We start from the raw sequence: 24729 nt of genomic DNA, 5'->3' as shown, positions 1-24729 counted from the left end.
GGTGTGATGTGCAGGTGGGAAGCATGATTCCATATAAAGATGGTCCCGGCTGGTCTTCTCTAGGGCTGTGGAGGAGGGTGCTGGCTGAGATCCCAGGGTGGCCAGCTTCATGTCACCTCTGAAGAATGGGTGATGTTTTCTTCCAATACGATACTTACATTTCCATATATGTCTATCTGCGTCTATATTATAGGTGTACTCGTTGGCTAGTGTGGCCATTACAGAATCAACAGACTGGGTGGATTAAACACAGCAATGGATTCCCTCAGACCTGGAGGGCAAGAAGTCGAAGGTCACGGTGTCGCAGGTTTGGGTCCTTCTCAGGCCTTTCTCCTTTGCTTGCAGATGGACGTCTTCTCACTGAATCCTCAGATGGCTTTTCTCTGTGTGTCTGTGTGCATCCCGGTTTACTTGTATGTTCATATTCCGCTTCTTAAGTGTGACAAAGACCCACTGACCACCCCTTAGCTAACAGGCGCTTGTAATTCTCTTCTCAACTAGTCTTGGCCTGTGGGCTTCTGTGTTTATATGTGCATGGCCAGGTTTGTCAAGAGCCTGCTAAGTGAGAATTATGAGAATCCCTTACCCTTGAACTCTGATCACCCGCAGTATTTGATCAAGGCATCAAACTCCTATCACCCACACGGTATCTGATCACCTGGTCTCCCTTTAGCATGAATCCTTTTGAGTCTATGAACCAGAACCTCTTAGCTTGTATTTCTTCTCTTAATAATTTCCAGTCCACTCACCCCACCGCCTTCTTGGCCATAAGCCCCCACTTGCCAGGCTGTATTTGGAATTAAGGCAGTTTCCAAGGCTGCATCCCATATGCAGCAGCGAGTTTTGTCTTCAGTTTTGGGTGAGCTGCATATTGGAGACATGAGTATCATTTCACCACCCATGGCCATATAACGCATGCCTGAATGAAGCTGATGTCTCATGTACATTTTCCCTAAGTCCACTCACAGCTTTGTGCGTAGGGACACTAGACTGTTCCTCAGCCCTATGCCTGGGACTACTTTAAACAATCGCCAAGAATCACAGAAATGTGAAAAGCATGGCACTAATTTGACCCCAAAAAGTGCTCAGTACAGAGGGAGTTGAAACAGAAAAGAGAGCATCACCTTGACTGACCTCAGCTGGATTGTGTGTGTGTGTGTGTGTGTGTGTGTGTGTGTGTGTGTTGGGTGATTCAATGAACCGGCCACATTGTAAATGCCGTGAAAGATCACAAAATGACAGCATTTAATTTGGGTGCAATAAGCTAGCACGTAGCTGAATTTGAAAATATTTAATCTGTGAATAACGAGTATCATTGCATGTGCAGAATTTGGGGCGCTCTGGCACTAAGTCTGTAACACTGCATGTTGCAGAACTCAACCTGCTTGTGCAGGTTGACTGAAAGCAGGATGGCGTGTCTCCTCCTCCACATCTACAAAAAGAGGACAAAAATTAAATGTTTAAAGTCTCATGTGCCTTCTCGGGATATTTACCACGTTTCACAAACATCAGTCTCACACTGAACGTTACGGCGTGCTCAGGGTTGTACTGAGCTCCTTTGTGAAAAAGAAAACTAAAGACATGAAAACCAACGTTACTTCCTGTATACTATATGTGTGTGTATGTATAGATATAGATATATTTATACACATAACTATAATAAAAATAATTAAGCAAATATGTACATGCACACAAAATTTTCTAGACACAACATAATCCACAACAATGAAATAGTAGGATACAGACGAGGTGTCTGGTGGAGATCCTGGGCAGGAAAAGGAAAGCACAAGTTCTAACAAGAATTTCCTCCCAGCCCTTATCTGCCTGCTGCCCCAGGCCTCAGCCCTGTACTTGGTGGGTCCTGTGCGTCCCCTGGTGGTAACGGGCCTCCGTGCAGGGAGGTTTTGTGTCTGGGCTCACACTGACTTCCCCTCACTGTGTCTCTCGCACAGTAATACACGGCTGTGTCCTCAGTTGTCAGGCTGCTCAGCGATAAGTAGACTTGGCTCTTGGAGGTGTCCCTGGTGATGCTGAGCCGGGACTTAAGAGCTGGGTTATAATATGCACTTCCACTATAACCCATAGCACCAACCCATTCCAGCCCTTTCCTGGAGGCTGTCGGACCCAGGATACACTATCACTGGTTATTGAGAATCCAGAGACAGTGCAGGTGAGGGAGAGGGTCTGTGAGGGCTTCACCAGGCTGGGTCCCGACTCCTGCAGCTGCACCTGGGACAGGACACCTGTGGACAGAGAGAACCACGGTGACTCATGGGCTCAGATGCAGCTTCCCCATGTGTTCACGTCTGAATCCCTGAGAACTCACCTCTGGGAGCTGACACCAGGAAGAGGAAGAACCACAGTGGATTCATCTTCTTGCACATGAGATTCCTGAAGCCCAGAAATTCTCTTCAAGCATGAGGAGAAACCCGAATTTAAGTGAACAGGTACTTTGTTTTTACCTTGTGACATAAGGGGATGTTGCATATGGGAGGGACCAGGCTATAAAAATCGGAAAGTAGTGAAGGAGGTCCCAGTCTCTTGGCTTCCACTGAGGAGGGCTGACTGTGCCTCAGAGAACTCAGCCCCCACCTGGCGTCCCCTCCCTGTGCCTGGGGACTCTGTGTCCAGGAATGAAATGATGCTGAAGGGCTAGTCAGGAAGTCAGCTGTGCTCAAGGATTAACGGCAGGTTTGGGGATAGACTTTAGTCCCGTGGAGGCATACATTTCACATAAATACCCATCACACATTCTGGGTCCTCCAAGATGTCAGACGCAGACTCTTGCTTTTTCCTTTCTGCATTACCTCATGTTTTATCCTGGATGACGCAAGTACTTGAGACAAACCATACATGTAATAATCACATTGAATTCAGACAAAGTCAGGTAAAATTGAATGTTTATCAAAATTCACAACAGAGTTCTTTTCCCTAACTTGGGTGAACATTTCTTCACCTGAAACAGTTTAAATATTATCAAGACTTGCTCTGGAGGTGGATTTACTCTTAACAACTATACACACAGTTTATTTTGTGGGCAAGGTAGTCATTCTTGCTGAGATGGTCATGGATCCCAGCACTGCTGACGTGGTCTGAAGCCTGACCTGCCTGTTTACAGTGCACAGCTGAGTGTCTGCAGGAACACCGCGAAATTCAGAGCTCCCTCCTTGCGGGTGGATGTTGAGGAATCCCCAGGGCTAGCAAGGCCTAAGAACAGACAGCTCCTGGATGCTCCTCAGGACTCCAACATGCTGGGCAGTTGACCTGGTCACAGTGCACAGACTCACTCCTTCTAGAAGTGTTCATTTCTATCTCTGTCACAGCCAGTGACATTGGAGCTCAGGGAACACATTTCCCTCTGCACTGGGTAAGAGAACATGCATGATTCTTGGAAGTAAACTTACACAGTGAATGGCTTGCCGAGTATGAGGGCGTCATAGTCAAAGGAAAGCCCACCTCCAGAAATGGGTTCCTTTGAAAAGTCCACCTGAGAGCAGCTCTCCAGAGTCCCTGGGTCAGTGAGTCCTGGGACTGTGCCTGAGGTCACATCAGTAAATGGTGCTGGAGAGCAGAACACAGCTCCATCCCATTTCACTGTGGGCACTGAGGATCTGGCCTCACCACTGCATTTCAGTCTGCAAGGATGTAAATTGGGATCACGATGGTAATGGTATGTCTGACATTTATAGTGGGGTTGCCAGGGGTGTTGATTTTGACATGAGTGTCATCAGTGATGTTAATTCTTCTGGGAACCAGGAAGACCAATGTGAGTCCCATCTCTGACTGACACCCTGTACATGTAGCCCTGGTTCCACTCCTGCACTGAGAGGCCACACCTGTGGGTCTGGGCAGGTCACCTCTCTCTCACCCAGTGATTTCTTCTGTACACTGACTGGTGTCGAGCCTGCCGTCTGTGAGAAGATATTTACTCCATACTCTTTCATGAACACAGTACTATACTTCTTGTAGCTTTTCCAATAATATTTGCAGAGTAATTAAATACTAAAGAATCAGCCTGCTTGAATGTTGATAATAGGAGAGCCAACCACAGTGATATGGGCAAGAATCACAGGACAAGTCTGGACCCTGTTGTCAGGACCTGAAAATTGAGCTGATACGCTGTGGGATAGGGGAGCGGAAGGATGGCATCTAAAACCTGGAACCAGTGGGCCCATTATTCAGCAGGTGGAAGAAGGGCCTGCATTTGTACAGATGCCCGAGCATCTGACCTGCCCTTCTTGAGCTGGTGGATTAGAGGAGATCCATCCAAATTCGTGTTAACATAGAAGGATATATAACAGGTGTCTTTATGTTTCAGTGGGTGGGGATGTGTTGTTAGGGTCCATTTAACCATAGGAAAAATGTGTTAGGTCACCAGAACTAAAAAAGTTATTTTTCCTTTGTGGAGATAATTGGAGGAAATTATGTCTGGAGACTGGATCATATGATAATGCTTGAGGGAATATCTATTAGAGATGCCCAGTGGGTGATGGGAAATGTAGTGGGGAGATTTCAGTCATCTTGCTCTGCAGGTTACCATTGATGGTCACATCAAGAGGGCCTGACCATCGTGATGGGAGGGAGAAGGGCTGATGGTGGTGGCTTCTTGGGGACCTTGTGGACAGGTCCTTCTGATGGTCTCTGTGTTTTACCTTATAAACTCTTGAGGGGATAAGCTCAGAATGAGGTGTGAGCTTCAGCAACATTGGGACCAGAGGGTTTAGGTCATTTAGTAGCTTTCCTGGAATCATTGGGCAAAGAAGAAGCGGGAACTATAGTTGGAAATCAGCAGCGTCCTCGTGTGATGTTTGATTTGTTGCCTTAGACGTTACTGAATGTGGGGACATTCGCTGTCCTCACATTTCATTTTCTAGGTCCACTTGGAATCCAGTTTCAAATGTGAGGGATGTAGATGAAACATTCATTATGAAACAATATGTTGTCTAAATTTTAACAGGCATAAGTAAAAATTATGGAAATGTGTTACTGAAATTGTAATTGTCAAACTCTTCTCTGGGGCAACATAAATTAAAATTAATAATAATAATTCAAGTTATTGATTTTGTTTTCAACCATTGCTAAATCCATTGAATCATTCAAGTTACAGTCATTCATAAACTGAGATCCATCACGGGTAAAATTTATTGTTAGGAAACCGTCATTCTAACTGATGAAATCTCACTCTCTCATCAAGGATCTGTGTCTCTGTGGACACGCAGCACAGTTCTCACCAGCAACACAGGAAGGAGGGTATGTTGGTACATTTCTCTTTACCAGAAGAGCATCTCTGAAGAAGTCCCTCCTCTGTTTTCTCATTCCCTCCTTGTGGTATCTGAAAGAGGCCTTGAGTGTACTGTGGCATGTTCCCACATGAAGTTCCCATGGCTTAGGAAGTGAAAGTTTAACTTCACTTTTCATTGTAATAGAAACACAACAAGTAATATTTGAGAAGCATAAAAACACATTTGAAATTTACCCAGAGGTAAGCTAGAGATTGGGAGAAAATATTTGCAAAAGACATATCCAGTATATCTGAGTGTTATCTAATATGTTCCAAGAAGCCTTAAACTCAACAATAAGAAAGAAACAAAAGATTAAAAAATGGGCTAAATCCTTAACAGACACCTGACCAAAAAGACAAAGAGTTTGCAAATAAGGCTGTGGGAGAACATATGTCACAGGGAAGTGGCATTCCGAACAAGGACATATCCCTGAAAACTTACAAGTGGATCAGATCAGGACTCTGAGAACCTTAAACACCTGCAGGATGTGAAGCAGCAGGGGGTCCATTCACAGCTGGTGGGGATGCAGAACAGGGTGCACCTTGGGAGACATTTTAGGGGCTTCCTGCAATACTAAACATACCCGTATCTATGTTTCAGCAGTAGTGCTCCTTTGTACGTATCTGAAAGACAATAAGACTTTAGTCCAGAGAGAACCCTGCACACGATGCTCACTGAGAATTATTCATATCTGCCAAAATTTGGAAAAGACCAAGAGGTCCTTTCATAGGAATGACTAATAAACTTTGTACATCCAGACAATGGACACTGAAATCTCACGCCGATTTGGAAGAAATATCGAATGGTGAGATGGAAATGCAGAAAATAGATGCCAGAAAAACACACCTGGCAAGGTGATGTCAGCAGAGTGACAGTAGCCGTGAGGACTGAGGATCCTAAGATGTTGTACAGCGTGAGGCTGAACAGAAGACAACTTGGACATGTCAGGAGGGAAATCTCTTCCTCTGCCCCTCTTGAGTTCCTGAGGCTGGACTCATAATAAAACTAACAAAGACAGATTGACAGGATATAAAATAACTTTTAATCATGTGCATGGATGTGTCATCGAAATGGATCTAGAAGTGACCAAAGCAGGCAGCTTTTGTATAGTTAGAGAAAGATGCCATACTTCTGAGGAATTGACAGGACAAAGAAATGTATGTTATTGGTGCCCAATTAGTAGAACCTAAGCAGAGTTTGGGGGCGGGGTGGTGCATTAAAGAAGGAACATGGTTTGTTCATAGAGGCTTCCAGGCCCAAATTCCCATCTCTGGTGATGAGGGTGTCCTCCTCCTTCCAGATGCAGGGAGAGCACCTTTCACGTGAGAGATTAATTTCTTGCTTCAGGGGGACAGAAAGGAAGGTCGGACTGTCTCTCTGTCTTGGCGCTTTCTTAAGTCACTTTAATTCACAACAATCAATATACAACGGAGGTGCACTTTGGGGTGGCCTACCCTGGGCCCCAATACTCAGAGCAACTTTATTATTTTGTTTCTCCATTTTCACACCAAGCATGTGCTGCAGGTGGCAGTTCAGCTGCATCTAACAGACGTGAAGCTAAACAGCTGCCTGGATTTGTTAGGTGATGTGCTGGAGAGCACACATCAGGACACAGTGAGACCTCCTATCCAGGCCTGGGCTTCTCACCCTGGGCCTGGCCGCCCCTGCAGGGGTTCCTGGACAGAGGTGGGCCTGCCTGTAGGTCTGCAGGACTTTTCCTGGAATGAGAACATGTGTGATTTTTCCTGCATTTTAGTGCTCCCTTGAGAAGCTGTGGTGAAGAAAGGAGCATAGACTGGTTTCAGCCGTTTTTGAAAATTCATGTTATTATCCACCTGACTACAACCATTCCCTACCAACTACTTGTCTATTGGTAATAGCTTTGACGATGAATATTTACATAAAATAATCTGCGCAGTAGAAGAGGATGCAGGTATGATCTAAGCGTATAGGGATTCTACTGGGCCTGGAAGCAAGGAGCACATGTAGAAACACCCCCACCCACGTCCCCTCTAACTGGCATCTTTCCCAGCGACCCCCTGAGGATCCGGAGCTGCTCGGCATATTTATGCTTCTCATGCAAGAGGTTAGCAGCAAGTCAACAGGCAGCATCCTGGCAGGGACAGCTGTCTACAGTAGGGCAGGGCTGAGATACCACAATGAGGAGGGAAGAGTATGTTCAACTGTTTATACATCTGTTGGGATAGTTTGACATGGGTCTATTTATTTATTTATTTATTGTTTTTTTTTTTTTTAACATCTTTATTGGGGTATAATTACTTTACAATGGTGTGTTAGTTTCTGCTTTATAACAAAGTGAATCAGTTATACATATACATATGTTCCCATATCTCTTCCCTCTTGCGTCTCCCTCCCTCCCACCCTCCCTATCCCACCCCTCCAGGCTGTCACAGAGCACCGAGCCAATATCCCTGTGCCATGCGGCTGCTTCCCACTAGCTATCTACCTTACTACGTTTGTTAGTGTGTATATGTCCATGACTCTCTCTCGCCCCGTCACAGCTCACCCTTCCCCCTCCCCATAACCTCAAGTCCGTTCTCTAGGAGGTCTGCGTCTTTATTCCTGCCTTACCCCTAGGTTCTTCATGACATTTTTTTTTTCTTAAATTCCATATATATGTGTTAGCATACTGTATTTGTCTTTTTCTTTCTGACTTACTTCACTGTGTATGACAGACTCTAGGTCTATCCACCTCATTACAAATAGCTCAATTTCGTTTCTTTTTATGGCTGAGTAATATTCCATTGTATATATGTGCCACATCTTCTTTATCCATTCATCCGATGATGGGCACTTAGGTTGTTTCCATCTCCGGGCTATTGTAAATAGAGCTGCGATGAACATTTTGGTACATGACTCTTTTTGAATTTCGGTTTTCTCAGGGTATATGCCCAGTAGTGGGATTGCTGGGTCATATGGTAGTTCTATTTGTAGTTTTTTAAGGAACCTCCATACTGTTCTCCATAGTGGCTGAACCAATTCACATTCCCACCAGCAGTGCAAGAGGGTTCCCTTTTCTCCACACCCTCTCCAGCATTTATTGTTTCTAGATTTATTGATGATGGCCATTCTGACTGGTGTGAGATGATATCTCATTGTAGTTTTGATTTGCATTTCTCTAATGATTAATGATGTTGAGCATTCTTTCATGTGTTTGTTGGCAGTCTGTATATCTTCTTTGGAGAAATGTCTATTTAGGTCTTCTGCCCATTTTTGGATTGGGTTGTTTGTTTTTTTGTTGTTGAGCTGCATGAGCTGCTTGTAAATTTTGGAGATTAATCCTTTGTCAGTTGCTTCATTTGCAAATATTTTCTCCCATTCTGAGGGTTGTCTTTTGGTCTTGTTTATGGTTTCCTTTGCTGTGCAAAAGCTTTGAAGTTTCATTAGGTCCCATTTGTTTATTTTTGTTTTTATTTCCATTACTCTAGGGGTGGGTCAGAAAGAATCTTGCTGTGATTTATGTCATAGAGTGTTCTGCCTAGGTTTTCCTCTAATAGTTTGATAGTTTCTGGCCTTATATTTAGGTCTTTAATCCATTTTGAGCTTATTTTTGTGTATGGTGTTAGGGAGTGTTCTAATTTCATTCTTTTACATGTACCTGTCCAGTTTTCCCAGCACCATTTATTGAAGAGGCTGTCCTTTTTCCACTGTACATTCCTGCCACCTTTATCAAAGATAAGGTGTCCATATGTGCATGGGTTTATCTCTGGGCTTTCTATCCTGTTCCATTGATCTATCTTTCTGTTTTTGTGCCAGTACCATACTGTCTTGATAACTGTAGCTTTGTAGTATAGTCTGAAGTCAGGGAGCCTGATTCCTCCAGTTCCTTTTTTTGTTCTCAAGATTGCTTTGGCTATTCGGGGTCTTTTGTGTTTCCATACAAATTGCGAAATTTTTTGTTCTAGTTCTGTGAAAAATGCCAGTGGTAGTTTGATAGGGATTGCATTGAATCTATAGATTGCTTTGGGTAGTAGAGTCATTTTCACAATGTTGATTCTTCCAATCCAAGAACATGGTATATGTCTCCATCTATTTGTATCATCTTTAATTTCTTTCATCAGTGTCTTATAGTTTTCTGCATACAGGTCTTTTGTCTCCTTAGGTAGGTTTATTCCTAGATATTTTATTCTTTTTGTTGCAATGGTAAATGGGAGTGTTTTCTTGATTTCACTTTCAGATTTTTCATCATTAGTATATAGGAATGCCAGAGATTTCTGTGCATTAATTTTGTATCCTGCTACTTTACCAAATTCATTGATTAGCTCTAGTAGTTTTCTGGTAGCATCTTTAGGATTCTCTATGTATAGGATCATGTCATCTGCAAACAGTGACAGCTTTACTTCTTCTTTTCCGATTTGGATTCCTTTTATTTCCTTCTCTTCTCTGATTGCTGTGGCTAAAACTTCCAAAACTATGTTGAATAAGAGTGGTGAGAGTGGGCACCCTTGTCTTGTTCCTGATCTTAGTGGAAATGCTTTCAGTTTTTCACCATTGAGGATGATGTTTGCTGTGGGCTTGTCGTATATGGCCTTTATTATGTTGAGGAAAGTTCCCTCTATGCCTACTTTCTGCAGGGTTTTTATCATAAATGGGTGTTGAATTTTGTCAAAAGCTTTCTCTGCATCTATTGAGATGATCATATGGTTTTTCTCCTTCAGTTTGTTAATATGGTTTATCACATTGATAGATTTGCGTATATTGAAGAATCCTTGCATTCCTGGAACAAACCCCACCTGATCATGGTGTATGATCCTTTTAATGTGCTGTTGGATTCTGTTTGCTAGTATTTTGTTGAGGATTTTTGCATCTATGTTCATCAGTGATATTGGTCTGTAGTTTTCTTTCTTTGTGACATCCTTGCCTGGTTTTGGTATCAAGGTGATGGTGGCCTCGTAGAATGAGTTTGGGAGTGTTCCTCCCTCTGCTATATTTTGGAAGAGTTTGAGAAGGATAGGTGTTAGCTCTTCTCTAAATGTTTGATAGAATTCGCCTGTGAAGCCATCTGGTCCTGGGCTTTTCTTTGTTGGAAGATTTTAATCACAGTTTCAATTTCAGTGCTTGTGATTGGTCTGTTCATATTTTCTATTTCTTCCTGATTCAGTCTTGGCAGGTTGTGCATTTCTAAGAATTTGTCCATTTCTTCCAGATTGTCCATTTTATTGGCATAGAGTTGCTTGTAGTAATCTCTCATGATCTCTTTTATTTCTGCAGTGTCAGTTGTTACCTCTCCTTTTTCATTTCTAATTCTATTGATTTGAGTCTTCTCCCTTTTTTTCTTGATAAGTCTGGCTAGTGGTTTATCTATTTTGTTTATCTTCTCAAAGAACCAGCTTTTAGTTTCATTGATCTTTGCTATTGTTTCCTTCATTTCTTTTTCATTTATTTCTGATCTGATTTTTATGATTTCTTTCCTTCTGCTAGCTTTGGGGTTTTTTTGTTCTTCTTTCTCTAATTGCTTGAGGTGCAAGGTTAGGTTGTTTATTCTAGATGTTTCCTGCTTCTTAAGGTGGGCTTGTATTGCTATAAACTTCCCCCTTAGAACTGCTTTTGCTGCATCCCACAGGTTTTGGGTCGTTGTGTCTCCATTGTCATTTGTTTCTAGGTATTTTTTGATTTCCTCTTTGATTTCTTCAGTGATCACTTCATTATTAAGTAGTGTATTGTTTAGCCTCCATGTGTTTGTATTTTTTACAGATCTTTTCCTGTAATTGATATCTAGTCTCATGGCGTTGTGGTCAGAAAAGATACTTGATACAATTTCAATTTTCTTAAATTTGCCAAGGCTTGATTTGTGACCCAAGATATGATCTATCCTGGAGAATGTTCCGTGAGCACTTGAGAAAAATGTGTATTCTGTTGTTTTTGGATGGAGTGTCCTATAAATATCAATTAAGTCCATCTTGTTTAATGTATCATTTAAAGCTTGTGTTTCCTTATTTATTTTCATTTTGGATGATCTGTCCATGGGTGAAAGTGGGGTGTTTAAGTCCCCTACTATGAATGTGTTACTGTCAATTTCCCCTTTTATGGCTGTTAGTATTTGCCTTATGTATTGAGGTGCTCCTATGTTGGGTGCATAAATATTTACAATTGTTATATCTTCTTCTTGGATCGATCCCTTGATCATTATGTAGTGTCCTTCTTTGTCTCTTTTAATAGTCCTTATTTTAAAGTCTATTTTGTCTGATATGAGAATTGCTACTCCAGCTTTCTTTTGGTTTCCATTTGCATGGAATATCTTTTTCCATCCCCTTACTTTTAGTCTGTATGTGTCTCTAGGTCTGAAGTGGGTCTCTTGTAGACAGCATATGTAAGGGTCTTGTTTTTGTATCCATTCAGCTAATCTGTGTCTTTTGGTGGGAGCATTTAGTCCATTTACATTTAAGGTAATTATCGATATGTATGTTCCTATTCCCATTTTCTATATTGTTTTGGGTTCGTTATTATAGGTCTTTTCCTTCTCTTGTGTTTCTTGCCTAGAGAAGATCCTTTAGCATTTGTTGTAAAGCTGGTTTGGTGGTGCTGAACTCTCTCAGCTTTTGCTTGTCTGTAAAGGTTTTAATTTCTCCATCAAATCTGAATGAGATCCTTGCTGGGTAGAGTAGTCTTGGTTGCAGGTTTTTCTCCTTCATCACTTTCAGTATGTCCTGCCACTCCCTTCTGGCTTGTAGGGTTTCTGCTGAAAGATCAGCTGTTAACCTTATGGGGATTCCCTTATGTGTTATTTGTTGTTTTTCCCTTGCTGCTTTTAATATGCTTTCTTTGTATTTAATTTTTGACAGTTTGATTAATATGTGTCTTGGCGTATTTCTCCTTGTATTTATCCTGTATGGGACTCTCTGTGCTTCCTGGACTTGATTAACTATTTCCTTTCCCATATTAGGGAAGTTTTCAACTATAATCTCTTCAAATATTTCTCAGTCCCTTTCTTTTTCTCTTCTTCTTCTGGAACCCCTATAATTCGAATGTTGGTGCAGTTTAATGTTGTCCCAGAGGTCTCTGAGACTGTCCTCAGTTCTTTTCATTCTTTTTTCTTTATTCTGCTCTGCAGTAGTTATTTCCACTATTTTATCTTCCAGGTCACTTATCCGTTCTTCTGCCTCAGTTATTCTGCTATTGATCCCATCTAGAGTATTTTTAATTTCATTTATTGTGTTGTTCATCGTTGCTTGTTTCATCTTTAGTTCTTCTAGGTCCTTGTTAACTGATTCTTGCATTTTGTCCATTCTATTGTCCATTCTATCTCCAAGATTTCGGATCAACCTTACTATCATTATTCTGAATTCTTTTTCAGGTAGACTGCATATTTCCTCTTCATTTGTTAGGTCTGGTGCATTTTTATCTTGCTCCTTTATCTGCTGTGTGTTTTTCTGTTTTCTCATTTTGCTTATCTTACTGTGTTTGGGGTCTCCTTTTTGCAGGCTGCAGGTTCGTAGTTCCTCCTGTTTTTGATGTCTGTCTCCAGTGGCTAAGGTTGGTTCAGTGGGTTGTGTAGGCTTCCTGGTGGAGGGGACTAGTGCCTGTGTTGTGGTGGAAGAGGCTGGATCTTGTCTCTCTAGTGGGCAGGTTCACGTCTGGTGGTGTGTTTTGGGGTGTCTGTGGCCTTATTATGATTTTAGGCAGCCTCTCTGCTAATGGGTGGGGTTGTGTTCCTGTTTTGCTAGTTGTTTGGCACAGGTTGTCCAGCACTGTGGCTTGCTGGTCGTTGAGTGAAGCTGGGTGCTGGTGTTAAGATGGAGGTCTCTGGGAGATTTTCGCCGTTTGATATTATCTGGAGCTGGGAGGTCTCTTGTGAACCAGTGTCTTGAAGTTGGCTCTCCTACCTCAGAGGCAGAGCCCTGCCTCCTGGCTGGAGCACCAAGAGCCTTTCATCCACACGGCTCAGAATAAAAGGGAGAAAAAGTAGAGGGAATTAGTAGACGTATGAGGAAAGAAAGAAGGAAAGGAGGGAAGGAAGGAGGGAAGGAAGGAAGGAAGGAAGGAAGAAAGAAAGAAAGAAGCAAAGAAGGAAAGAAGGCAAGAAGGAACGAAAGGAGGGAGGGAGGGAGGGAGGAAGGAAGGAGGGAAAGAAGGAAAAACAAAAAGAAAGAAGATACAGTAAAAATAAAATAAAGTATAATAAAGTTATTGAATTAAAAAATTCTTAATTAGAAAAAAAAAAAAGGACGGATAGAACCTTAGGACAAATGTTGGAAGCAAAGCTGTACAGACAAAGTCTTACACAGAAGCGTACACATACACCCTCACAAAAAGAGGTAAAGGGGGAAAAATCATAAATCTTGCTGTCAGAGACCACCTCCTCAATTTGGGATGATTCGTTGTCTAAAGGAGGGAAGGAAGGAGGGAAGGAAGGAAGGAAGGAAGGAAGAAAGAAAGAAGCAAGGAAGGAAAGAAGGCAAGAAGGAACGAAAGGAGGGAGGGAGGAAGGAAGGAAGGAGGGAAAGAAGGGAAAACAGAAAGGAAGATACAGTAAAAATAAAATAGAGTATAATAAAGTTATTGAATTAAAAAATTCTTAATTAGAAAAAAAAAAAGGGACGGATAGAACCTTAGGACAAATGTTGGAAGCAAAGCTATACAGACAAGTCTTACACAGAAGCGTACACATACACCCTCACAAAAAGAGGTAAAGGGGGAAAAATCATAAATCTTGCTGTCAGAGACCACCTCCTCAATTTGGGATGATTCGTTGTCTAAAGGAGGGAAGGAAGGAAGGAAGGAAGAAAGAAAGAAAGAAAGGACGAAGGTAAAGTATAATAACGTTCTTAAAATTAAAATTGATTATTAAGAAAAAAAATTTTAAGAAAAAACCATGGACGGATAGAACCTAGGACAAATGGTGGAAGCAAGACTATACAGACAAGATCTCACACAGAAGCATACACATACACATTCACAAAAAGAGGAATAGGGAGAAAAATCATAGATCTTGCTCCCAAAGTCCACCTCCTTAATTTGGGATGGTTGGCTGTCTATTCATGTATTCCACAGATGCAGGGTACATCAAGTTGATTGTGGAGCTTTAATCCGCTGCTTCTGAGGCTGCTGGGAGAGATTTCCCTTTCTCTTCTTTGTTCTCACAGCTCACAGGGGCTCAGCTTTGGATTTGGCCCTGCCTCTGCGTGTAGGTCGCTGGAGGGCGTCTGTTTTTTGCTCAGACAGGACGGGGTTAAAGGAGCCGCTGATTCGGGGGTTCTGGCGTACGGAGGCCGGCGGCGGGGAGGGAGGGGCACGGAATGCGGGGCGGGCCTGCGGCGGCAAAGTCCGGCGTGACTCTGCACCAGCCCGAGGCCCGCCGTGCGCTCTCCCGGGGAAGTCGTCTCCGGATCCCGGGAACCCGGCAGTGGCGGGCTGCACAGGCTCCGCGGAAGAGGGGAGTGGAGAGCGACCTGCGCTCGCACACAGGCCCCTTGGTGGCGGCAGCAGCAGCCCCAACGTCTCCCGCCCGCCTTGGGGTCCGCGCCTCCAGCCGCGGCTTGCGCCCGTCTCTGGAGTCAGCGCCCTCAGCCGCGGCTCGCGCCCGTCTCTGGGGTCCGCGCCCTCAGCCGCGGCTCGCGCCCGTCTCTGGGGTCCGCGCCCTCAGCCGCGGCTCGCGCCCGTCTCTGGGGTCCGCGCTTTCAGCCGCGGCTCGCGCCCGTCTCTGGGGTCCGCGCTTTCAGCCGCGGCTCGCGCCCGTCTCTGGGGTCCGCGCTTTCAGCCGCGGCTCGCGCCCGTCTCTGGGGTCCGCGCTTTCAGCCGCGGCTCGCGCCCGTCTCTGGGGTTCGCGCTTTTAGCCGCGGCTCGCGCCCGTCTCTGGAGTTCCTTTAAGCAGCGTTCTTAAACCCCTCTCCTCACGCACCAGGAAACAAAGAGGGAAGAAAAAGTCTCTTGCCTCTTCGGCAGGTGCAGGCTTTTCCCCGGACTCCCTCCCGGCTAGCTGTGGTGCACTAACCCCTTCAGGCTATGTTCAAGCCGCCAACCCCAGTCCTCTCCCTGCGCTCCGTCCGAAACCGAAACCCTAGCCTCAGAGCCTCAGCTCGCAGCCCCGCCCGTCCCGGCGGGTGAGCAGACAAGCCTCTCGGGCTGGTGAGTGCCGGTCGGCACCGATCCTCTGTGCGGGAATCTCCCCGCTTTGCCCTCCGCACCCGTTGCTGTGCACTCCTCCGCGGCTTCGAAGCTCCCCCCTCCGCCTCCCGCAGTCTCCGCCCGCGAAGGGGCTTCCTAGTGTGTGGAAACTTTTCCTCCTTCACAGCTCCCTCCCACTGGTGCAGGTGCCGTCCCTATTCTTTTGTCTCTGTTTATTCTTTTTTCCTTTTGCCCTACCCAGGTACGTGGGGAGTTTCTTGCCTTTTGGGAGGTCTGAGGTCTTCTGCCAGCCTTCAGTAGGTGTTCTGCAGGAGTTGTTCCACGTGTAGATGTATTTCTGGTGTATCTGTGGAGAGGAAGGTGATCTCCGCGTCTTACTCTTCCGCCATCTTCCCTTACTCGACATGGGTCTATTTAGACAAGAGTTAGACAAGGGAAAACCCGAATATATAACTTTGAGTCTCTGCCTTTCATATATGTCACTTATTCTCCTATTTCGAAAAGTCTTTGTAATTGAGAGACTGAATGTGTAAGTCAAGAACCATGGATGAGTACAGAGAGGTTCCCCAGGGAAAACTGGTATATGGAGAGGAAACCCCAGACCCTTAGAGGAAAGCAGCCCTTAACTACCATCTGCACCTGCTCCTGCGGCTGAAACACAGAGGAGTTGTATGTCCTGAGTGCCCCCTGCATCCCCCCTCCTGTCTCCCTGCAAGGAGGTTTGTGTCTGGGCTCACACTGACTTCCCCTCACTGTGTATCTTTCGCACAGTAATACACGGCCGTGTCCTCAGATCTCAGGCTGTTCATTTGCAGATACAGCGTGTTCTTGGAGTTGTCTCTGGAGATGGTGAATCGGCCCTTCACAGCGTCTGCATAGTTTGTGTTACCACCACTACTACTAATAGCTGAGATCCACTCCAGCCCCTTCCCTGGAGCCTGGCGGACCCAGCCCATGGCATAGCTATCTGAAAGGTGAAATCCAGAGGCTGCACAGGAGAGTCGCAGAGACGCCCCCAGGCTGCACCAAGCCTCCCCCAGACTCCACCAGCTGCACCTCGCACTGGACACCTGCAAACACAGAGACATCCTGGTCAGGAGACTGTCACCCATCCACTGATTCCCTCACTCACATCCACTCACATGCTCAGTGTCTCTTGCTCTCCATAAATTACCTTGTAAAATAGCCACAAGGACAACCCAGCTCAGCCCAAAGTCCATGGTGAGTGTTCTGTCCTGAACCCCGAATTGGGCACGTGGAAATCCCGGGCTGGAGCTCCTCTCCCAGAGCTGCAGGGTCAGGGCTGAGGCTGCTTTATATCAGCAGAGGAAGGACCCTATTTGCATGACCTTCTAGTATATAAGAGGCTATGTCGTTGAATGTCCTCAGAAAGGGCAGGGTCTCAGAGCAGGTGTGAGAGTCTTGGATTTTGTGGTGTTGATAGCAACTGGGAAATATAACTTTCATTGTGTGATTGTTCCGGAGTAAACCCTTAAGACCCATATATCATCTTACATATGCACTCACATCCCATGATGTAGCTGTCATTGTTACCCTCATATTAGGAGTGTAAACTACACCCAGAGGAATGGAGGGTGTGTGTAGTGTCCAAGGAGAAACATGGGGTGACCGTTAGATCCAGCATCTGCACCTGAGCTCTGGGCCAGGCTGCTCCCTGGAACCTACTAGAGGACAGAGTTGGAGTTTCCGGGTGAGGTTTGCAGATCCCCCTCCTGTAATGAGGTCATGATGACTTTGCACTCTTTTCGTGTTTACCTAAAATATATGGAGGGGGTCAGCGTTGATGAGAAGTATTTTCAAGAGTCTCTTATGTTTCAGTATCTTCCCTTCACTCCTTCCCTCCCATGTCATGCATTCCTTTATTTGTAATTACTTTAATGAGGTTCTTGACATGTAACAAAGCGCACACACTCAGAATGAACACTGTGATGAATACTGATGGAGGCATAAGCATTATCAGGAGAGAACAAATCAATTCCTCTCATTATTTTCAGTAGTTTCTGGGTTTCCGCCTTCCTGTCCCTTGTTATCTTCCATCCTGTCCCCTCATCACCGTTGATCTTCCCTTTTTACTGCAGGTTACTTTTCATTTTCTAGAATTTATAAAAGTGGGAACATAATATATGTTCAAAACAAAAAAATATATATATATATTTATTGTTATGGCTTATTTTACTCAGCACAAATATTTGTGAATACTCTCATTTTTTTTAAAGTCTCACTATCTTTATTTTTTTATTATTATTATTATTTTTTTTAGATGTTTGGGGTAGGAGTTTATTAATTAATTAATTTTTGCTGTGTTGGGTCTTCGTTTCTGTGCGAGGGCTTTCTCTAGTTGTGGCAAGCGGGGGCCACTCTTCATCGCGGTGCACAGGCCTGTCACTATCGCGGCCTCTCTTGTTGCGGAGCATAGGCTCCAGACGCGCAGGCTCAGTAGTTGTGGCTCACGGGCCCAGTCGCTCCGCGGCACGTGGGATCATCCCAGACCAGGGCTCGAACCCGTGTCCCCTGCACCAGCAGGCAGACTCTCAACCACTGCGCCACCAGGGAAGCCCAATACTCTCATGTTTTTGTGTGTATCAAGAATCCTGGTTTTTTTAACAGGTTGCATTTAAAGAATGATCATAGCATGATTGGCTTATTTATTAAGCTGATGTGTGATATTGGAACCCTTTCCAGTTTCTGGGTGTTACAATAAAGCTGATACTCGTCTTGGAGACGCAGAGAGATGAGAAGCTGAGAAAATGCTTCTTATTTAGTGTTCTTAAAACAGCCTCAAAATGGGGCAAGTTGCACATTATCAAAATCTCACCAATATATCAGATAATTATAGAATGAAGACAGCAACAAACTTAAATCTTGGAGAGAGACAAATGCTCACAGAATCACAAAAAATAAGAATGTTAATCCTGTCATAGGCTGCTGAATGGAATAAAAACTACCACAAGATTAAACTAGAAATGGATGCTTTATGGTCGAGTGTGGTTAGGGTGTAATAGTGCCCCAACGTGTCCTAAGTAACTACCTTGCCAGTGTCAGCGTGGTCCTGCTAAAATGTGAGTCAGATGGTGTTACCTCTCTACCCACACAGGTGTGTCTTCCTACCTGGGACAGCCCAGGATTCCTGCCTGAGCTCTTAGGTCCTCCTGCATCCTGGGGAGGAGGGCCTTGGCCCTGGACTTGGATCTGCACTGTTTCATAGCATGTCCGCTCACAGTGTGACCTTTGTCCCCTCATCCAGTCCCACTGTGCCATATACTTACCACATATGAAATAGGATCGCAGGCGGAAATGAATAAGAATTTTCCAGGTGCTGACTGACGCACAAAACCCTGCCACAAACCCTGACAGATTCTACTGACAGCAGCTCTTTACTTTGTTCACCGTCTCTGCTTAGGGAGGGCCTGGAGGAGAAGCCCATCCTGCCCTATGCAGGGTCGCTGTGAGAGGCTCAAGTTCACCTGCAGAACCTGCTCTTGTGATGCACACTCACGTGTAAGGGAGGGTGACCCTGACTGTAGGCTGGGGGCTCAGCCGGGTCTGAGGGCTGGACCTTGTGTCCACCTCGTGTAGACATTGCTTGGGCTGTGACTTCCTTTCAGCATGATGCCTGGGTCAGCTGAGTGGTCTCTGTATCAGAGCCCTTCCTCAGCGCAGTCACTCACACACCTAGACAGAGCTTAATGTAAGACCCCAACGTCATGCTCGTAATATTTACATAAGTGTCTTGATACTTAGAGCTCCATCATTGACTGCCCATGAATTATTGTGGTCTCTTCATTTACAATTGAAAAAAATTGGAAGCCACAAATACGTTCTTCCATAAATTAGCAGATAAACAATGAGTGATGTATCCATGCTGTGAAATTGTATTCAGCGATCTAAATATTAAACTATTATACCATGAAACGACATGAGGGAATCCTAAATGCATACTGCTAATTAAAAAATCGGTCTGAAAACGTTCAGTTTCATCTATTTCACCTTTGGGAAAAGGCAAGTCTATATATAAACCAATAAGATAAGCATTTAGCAGGAATTTGGGAGAAGGTTTTTCATAAGATTAACATGGACAATATTTAAGGATAGTGAAATTCTTCTCAATGAAATTGCAGTGGTGGAATCATTGCACTATGAATTTGTCAAAATATATACAGTAAGAGGAGAACCTTTTTAATATAAATATAAATTTCACTTAGAAGTTCAGAGACTGAAGGATGGAACGATGCACACTGTATAGATGATAGCTAATATCATAGTGAATCTATGAATTAACATGGCTGGAGAAGGTGGGAAAGTAGGTTTTGACCTAAGTGACTTTGGAAATGAGTGGAGTCTGAAGACTAAGTTCTAAGCCACTGCACGTAAGCACTAGAGCCTGGTGGATAATGGTATTTCCATCAGGAGTCAGGCTAAGCATTCAGTTACTACTGTGCATGTGGAATTGAACAATTAGTAGCTGGATGGCATCGGTGGAGACAGGTTTCTTACTGTTGGATGGAAAGTAACAGACAAGCAAGGTGGAAAATCTGGATTTAACCATGTGTTGTTGCACTAGGATTGGAGATGTAAGAATTGTCTCACATTTACCTTCACACAGGTCAGAAGGTGAGATACAGAGATAGTTGCAGACGTGTGTGTGTATACGTGGGGTAGAGCACACAGACATATTTCCAAGGTCTATTAGCTCATGGGTCTAGAGGCAATGCCGCCAGTGGACAGGACACCAGCATTAGTGTCCTAATACCCACCCTTCTGGTTGCTAATGCTACTCTCCAGAAAAGGATCCACGACTCATGTGAGGCCTGGCTAATTCCAGGGCCACAGAAGAGAATACACATGATTATCCTGCAGATTCTTGTAGCACCAGAAAGTAAGGAAGTCTTCACACAAATGGATGGGGGCCCGTAAAGAGGATACAGGAGACAATCTGAAAGAGCTCCTCATGGGTGACAAGTGGTCACAATTACAGAAGCAAAGAAAATGCCTTAGTATATAACCTTAACACAAGTTATGAAACAAGTATCTTGATTCATACTTATATAAAGAGATGGAATAAATATATCTAATGGGGAAGGTAGGATAAATCTCCCTTAAGGAATAACTTCAGGTACCTCATCATGGTCATCCTCCCTTCAAGAAGGTGAACTTAACCCTCCATCCCTGAAAGTGGCCTGGAGTATGGACATGGCAGAAGTTATGGGTGCCCTTCAGTTACATGATGAATTTTTAGATATAATACACCAAACATCATTCATTATATAAATTTGTAATTTTTCAGTATACATTAAAAATTCTGTTCTGAAAACAACAATAGCAACAGTAACAATAACTTCACTGTTAAGGGAATTAGGCACAGACTTGGAGAATGTGCTTCCTAGTATCATATTCATAAGGACTTGTATCATGAATATACAGCAAATTAACAGCTCAACGACAGCAATAAATAATGAAAATAATGTACACAGTGCCAGTGATTTGAAGATACCTACACATAGAAGAGATAAAGGTTTTAAAAGGATTCTTCATTAAGGAAACATAAAATAACACGATGAAATACAGCTACTGACTTATTACAACAGTTGAAGCACAAAATAATAAAAAAGTTAAATACTGGGGATGATGTAGAGCAAAAGGCCCCTCATCCGCTTGCTGGAAGGATGCCAGTGGCCGCCAACTGGAATATATTTGTCAATTTCTTAGAGAGAAAACCAGACACTCAACAAGTGATTGAGGCGTGAGCTAGAAAAATATTTACAAAAGTTTTAAAAATATTTATGTTAATGCAAATAACTTCATACGGGTTCTTGTATCATCTTTACACCTTCGAGCCTTTACCATTCCCTAAATATGGGTTATGTAGTCAGTTTTTATGGTTATTTTCCATACGACTAGGATATACTTGTTTCTGTTCCATTTTATCTATCTCTCTATTTTATCTAATTATCTATTATCAATCTCCACACTAGATGACAAGGTACAGGAAACAAAGCCCACATGTTACAGCCCAGCCTGTGTCCCGACATTTCCAAAGGTCCCCTGAGCAGAAAATGCCTGCAGTGCTGTATGGACATCAGTTTCCGAATATCAACATGACTCATTCTATTCAAGTGAAAGGAGTTGCATCAGACAGGACTGGAGAGGTTTTCAGGATGAGAGGAATTGGAAATCCATCTGATGGCGGAAAGCAGATTTAAAGTTCAACAGTAAAAATTATTTATGTGATTAAACGATTAAAAACTTGACAACTAATAACAGAAAGTAGTAACCTAATCTTCAAATAAAGGTCTCAAGAAGAAATATATCTGTGCAGCTCTTCCAAAGATAGATGGGGAAAGACAGACAAACCTGAATCCATGAAAAACGTCTGAAGTTTAGAGACAAGAAACTTCCCTGGAATCATTGTGGGTGAGGCTTCCGGGGTGGCAATGATCCAGTGGAGAAACCACAGCTTCTGAGAGAGAATCCCTCCATCCCAACCTCTGCACCTGCCCTGAAATGGGTCCACTTGTTTCCAGTTGACGCTGAGCGCCCCCTGGTGGTTGGAACGCCCCCTGCAGGGAGGGTCGTGTCTGGACTCACCCTGACTTCTCACTGAACCAACTGGGACAGTAACACAGGGCTGAGTCCTAGGTCATCATGGAGCTGAGCTGCAGGGAAAACTGAATTTGTGAGGTGTCTCTGGAGGTGGAGAGTCATTTCTGGAGAGACATCTTGTATGCTGTGCTATTCCCAGAACCAAAGCACCCCAGTCACCTCAGCCCTTTCCCTGGGGGCTGAGGGATCCAGTCCCAGCAGCCAGCAATGTTTGTGATGGAGAATCCAGAGACTGAGCGGGTAAGGGAGAGGATCTTCAATAGTCCTGGGCCCGATTCCTGCACCAGCACCTGGGACACGACGCCTGGCGAAGGAGAAACAAGGAGACACCCACTTCACAGATGTCACCCCATAACTCCACCTTCCTCAGACCCAGGAGATGCTCACAGCTGAGGGATGCCCGCAAGAGGAGGAATGACCAGAAGATTTTCATGTTCATTTTGATCAATGCTCTGACTCTAAGAGAGTTATGTCAGTGAAGATGAGAACCCTGACTCTGAGTAGCACAGGTGCTGTGCTTTCCCCTTGAGGCTGGGTGTGATGTGCAGGTGGAAGCATGATTCCATATAAAGAATGTCCCGGCTGGTCCTTCTCTAGGGCTGTGGAGGAGGGTGCTGGCTGAGATCCAGGGTGGACACAGCTTCATGTCACCTCTGAAGAATGGGTGATGTTTCTTTTCCATACGATACTTACATTTCCATATATGTCTATCTGCGTCTATAGTATAGGTGTACTCGTTGGCTAGTGTGGCCATTATAGAATAACAGACTGGGTGGATTAAACAACAGCAATGGATTCCTCTCAGGCCTGGAGGCAAGAAGTCTAAGGTCACGGTGTCAGCAGTTTTGGGTCCTTCTCAGGCCTTTCTCCTTTGCTTGCAGATGGACGTCTTCCCACTGAGTCCTCAGATGGTCTTTTCTCTGTGTGTCTGTGTGCATCCGTGCTTTACTTGTATGTTCATTATTCCTCTTCTTAAGTGTGACAAAGACCCCTGACCACCCCTTAGGCAACAGGCTCCTTGTAATTCTCTTCTCAACTAGTCTTGACCTGTGGGCTTCTGTGTTTATATGTGCATGGCCAGGTTTTGTGAAGGGCCCTGCTAAGTGAGAATAATGAGGATCCCCTACCCTTGAACTCTGATCACCCACAGTATTTGATCAAAGCCATCAAACCTCCTATCACCCACACGGTATCTGATCACCCTGGTCTCCCTTTAACAAGAATCCTTTTGAGTCTATGTAACCAGAATCCCCTTAGCTTGTATTTCTTCTGTTCATAATTTCGAGTGCACTCCACCCCCCGGCTTTTTGACCGTAAGCCCCCACTTGCCAGGCTGTATTTGGAATTAAGGCAAGTTTCCAAGGCTGCATCCCATATGCAGCAGCGAGTTTTGTCTTCAGGTTTTGGGTGAGCTGCATATTGGAGACATGAGTATCATTTCACCACCCATGGCCATATAACGCATGCCTGAATGAAGCTGATGTCTCATGTATATTTTCCCTAAGTCCACTCACAGCCATTTGTGCGTAGGGACACTAGACTGTTCCTCAGCCCTATGCCGGGGACTACTTTAAACAATCGCCAAGAATCACAGAAATGTGAAAAGCATGGCACTAATTTGACCACAGAAAGTGCTCAATTACATGACGGGAGTTGAAACAATAAAGGAGAGCATCACATTGACTGACTTCAGCTGGGAAAATGTGTGTGGGTGTATGTGTGTGTGTGTGTGTGTGTGTGTGCATGCATGTGTGTTGCCTGATTCAAACAACTGGCCACATTCTTAATGTCCGTGAATGATCACAAAATGACAGTATTTATTTTGGGTGCTCATAAAAGCTAGAAGTAGGTGAATTTGCAGATTTGGAATCTGTGAATAACGAGGATAATTGCACTGCAGTATTGGAGCACTCTGGCGTTAGAGTCTGTAACACTGCCTGCTGCAGAATTCAGAATGCTTGTGCAGGTTGCCTGAAAGCAGGACGGGGTGTCTCTCCTTCCACATCTACAAAAACAAAACAACAATTAATACGGTTTAAAAATCTCATGTGCATTGTCAGGATATTTACACGTTTCACAAACTTCAGGCTGAAATTGAACATTATGGTGAGCTGCAGGGTTTTTTTGAGCTCCTTTGAGAAAAAGATAAAGAAATGATAAACAACCTTAACTCTTGAGTATTATATTTGTCTGTGCATATGAATATATATATACACAACTATAATAAAAATGAAAAGCAAATATGTACATGCACACAAAATTTTTTAGACACTTCATAATCCACAGCAATGAAACATTAGGATACAGAACAGAGTCTCTGGTAGAGGTCCTGGACAGGAAGAGGAAAGCACAGGTTCTAACAAGAGTTCCCTCTCAGCCCATATATGCACCTGCTGCAGGTCGCAGCCCTGTACTTGTTGGGTCCTGTGCGACCCCTGGTGGTAATGGGCCTCCGTGCAAGGAGGTTTGTGTCTGGGCTCACACTGACTTCCCCTCACTGTGTCTCTAGCACAGTAATACAGGGCTGTGTCCTCAGTTGTCAGGCTGCTCAGCGATAAGTAGACTTGGCTCTTGGAGGTGTCCCTGGTGATGCTGAGCCGGGACTTAAGAGTTGGGTTATAATATGCACTTCCACTATAACCCATCGCACCAACCCTACCAGCCCCTTTCCTGGAGCCTGCCGGACCCAGGCTACAGCAGTGCTGGTTAATGAGAATCCAGAGACAGTGCAGGTGAGGGA

At 44.2% G+C, this 24729-nt stretch overlaps 1 long non-coding RNA gene and 1 pseudogene across 1 annotated transcript; both read right to left on the bottom strand.

Annotated features, from left to right (window-relative positions):
• Positions 1–2178: 2178 nt before the first annotated feature.
• LOC141277907 (uncharacterized) lies at positions 2179–2429 on the bottom strand. Its single transcript, XR_012329778.1, has 2 exons — positions 2327–2429; positions 2179–2243 (listed from the first exon to the last, which is right to left on the bottom strand). It is a non-coding gene; the product is annotated as an uncharacterized lncRNA (long non-coding RNA).
• A 13688-nt stretch (positions 2430–16117) lies between these two features.
• On the bottom strand, positions 16118–16641 carry LOC141277903 (immunoglobulin heavy variable 3-23-like; annotated as a pseudogene).
• Positions 16642–24729: the final 8088 nt, after the last annotated feature.

This window comes from Tursiops truncatus, chromosome 2 (assembly GCF_011762595.2).
Source record: "Tursiops truncatus isolate mTurTru1 chromosome 2, mTurTru1.mat.Y, whole genome shotgun sequence".
Classification (NCBI taxonomy): Eukaryota; Metazoa; Chordata; class Mammalia; order Artiodactyla; family Delphinidae; genus Tursiops; species Tursiops truncatus.
Note: the sequence above shows the minus strand (reverse complement) of the source record. Positions and strands in the feature narration are given on the sequence as shown.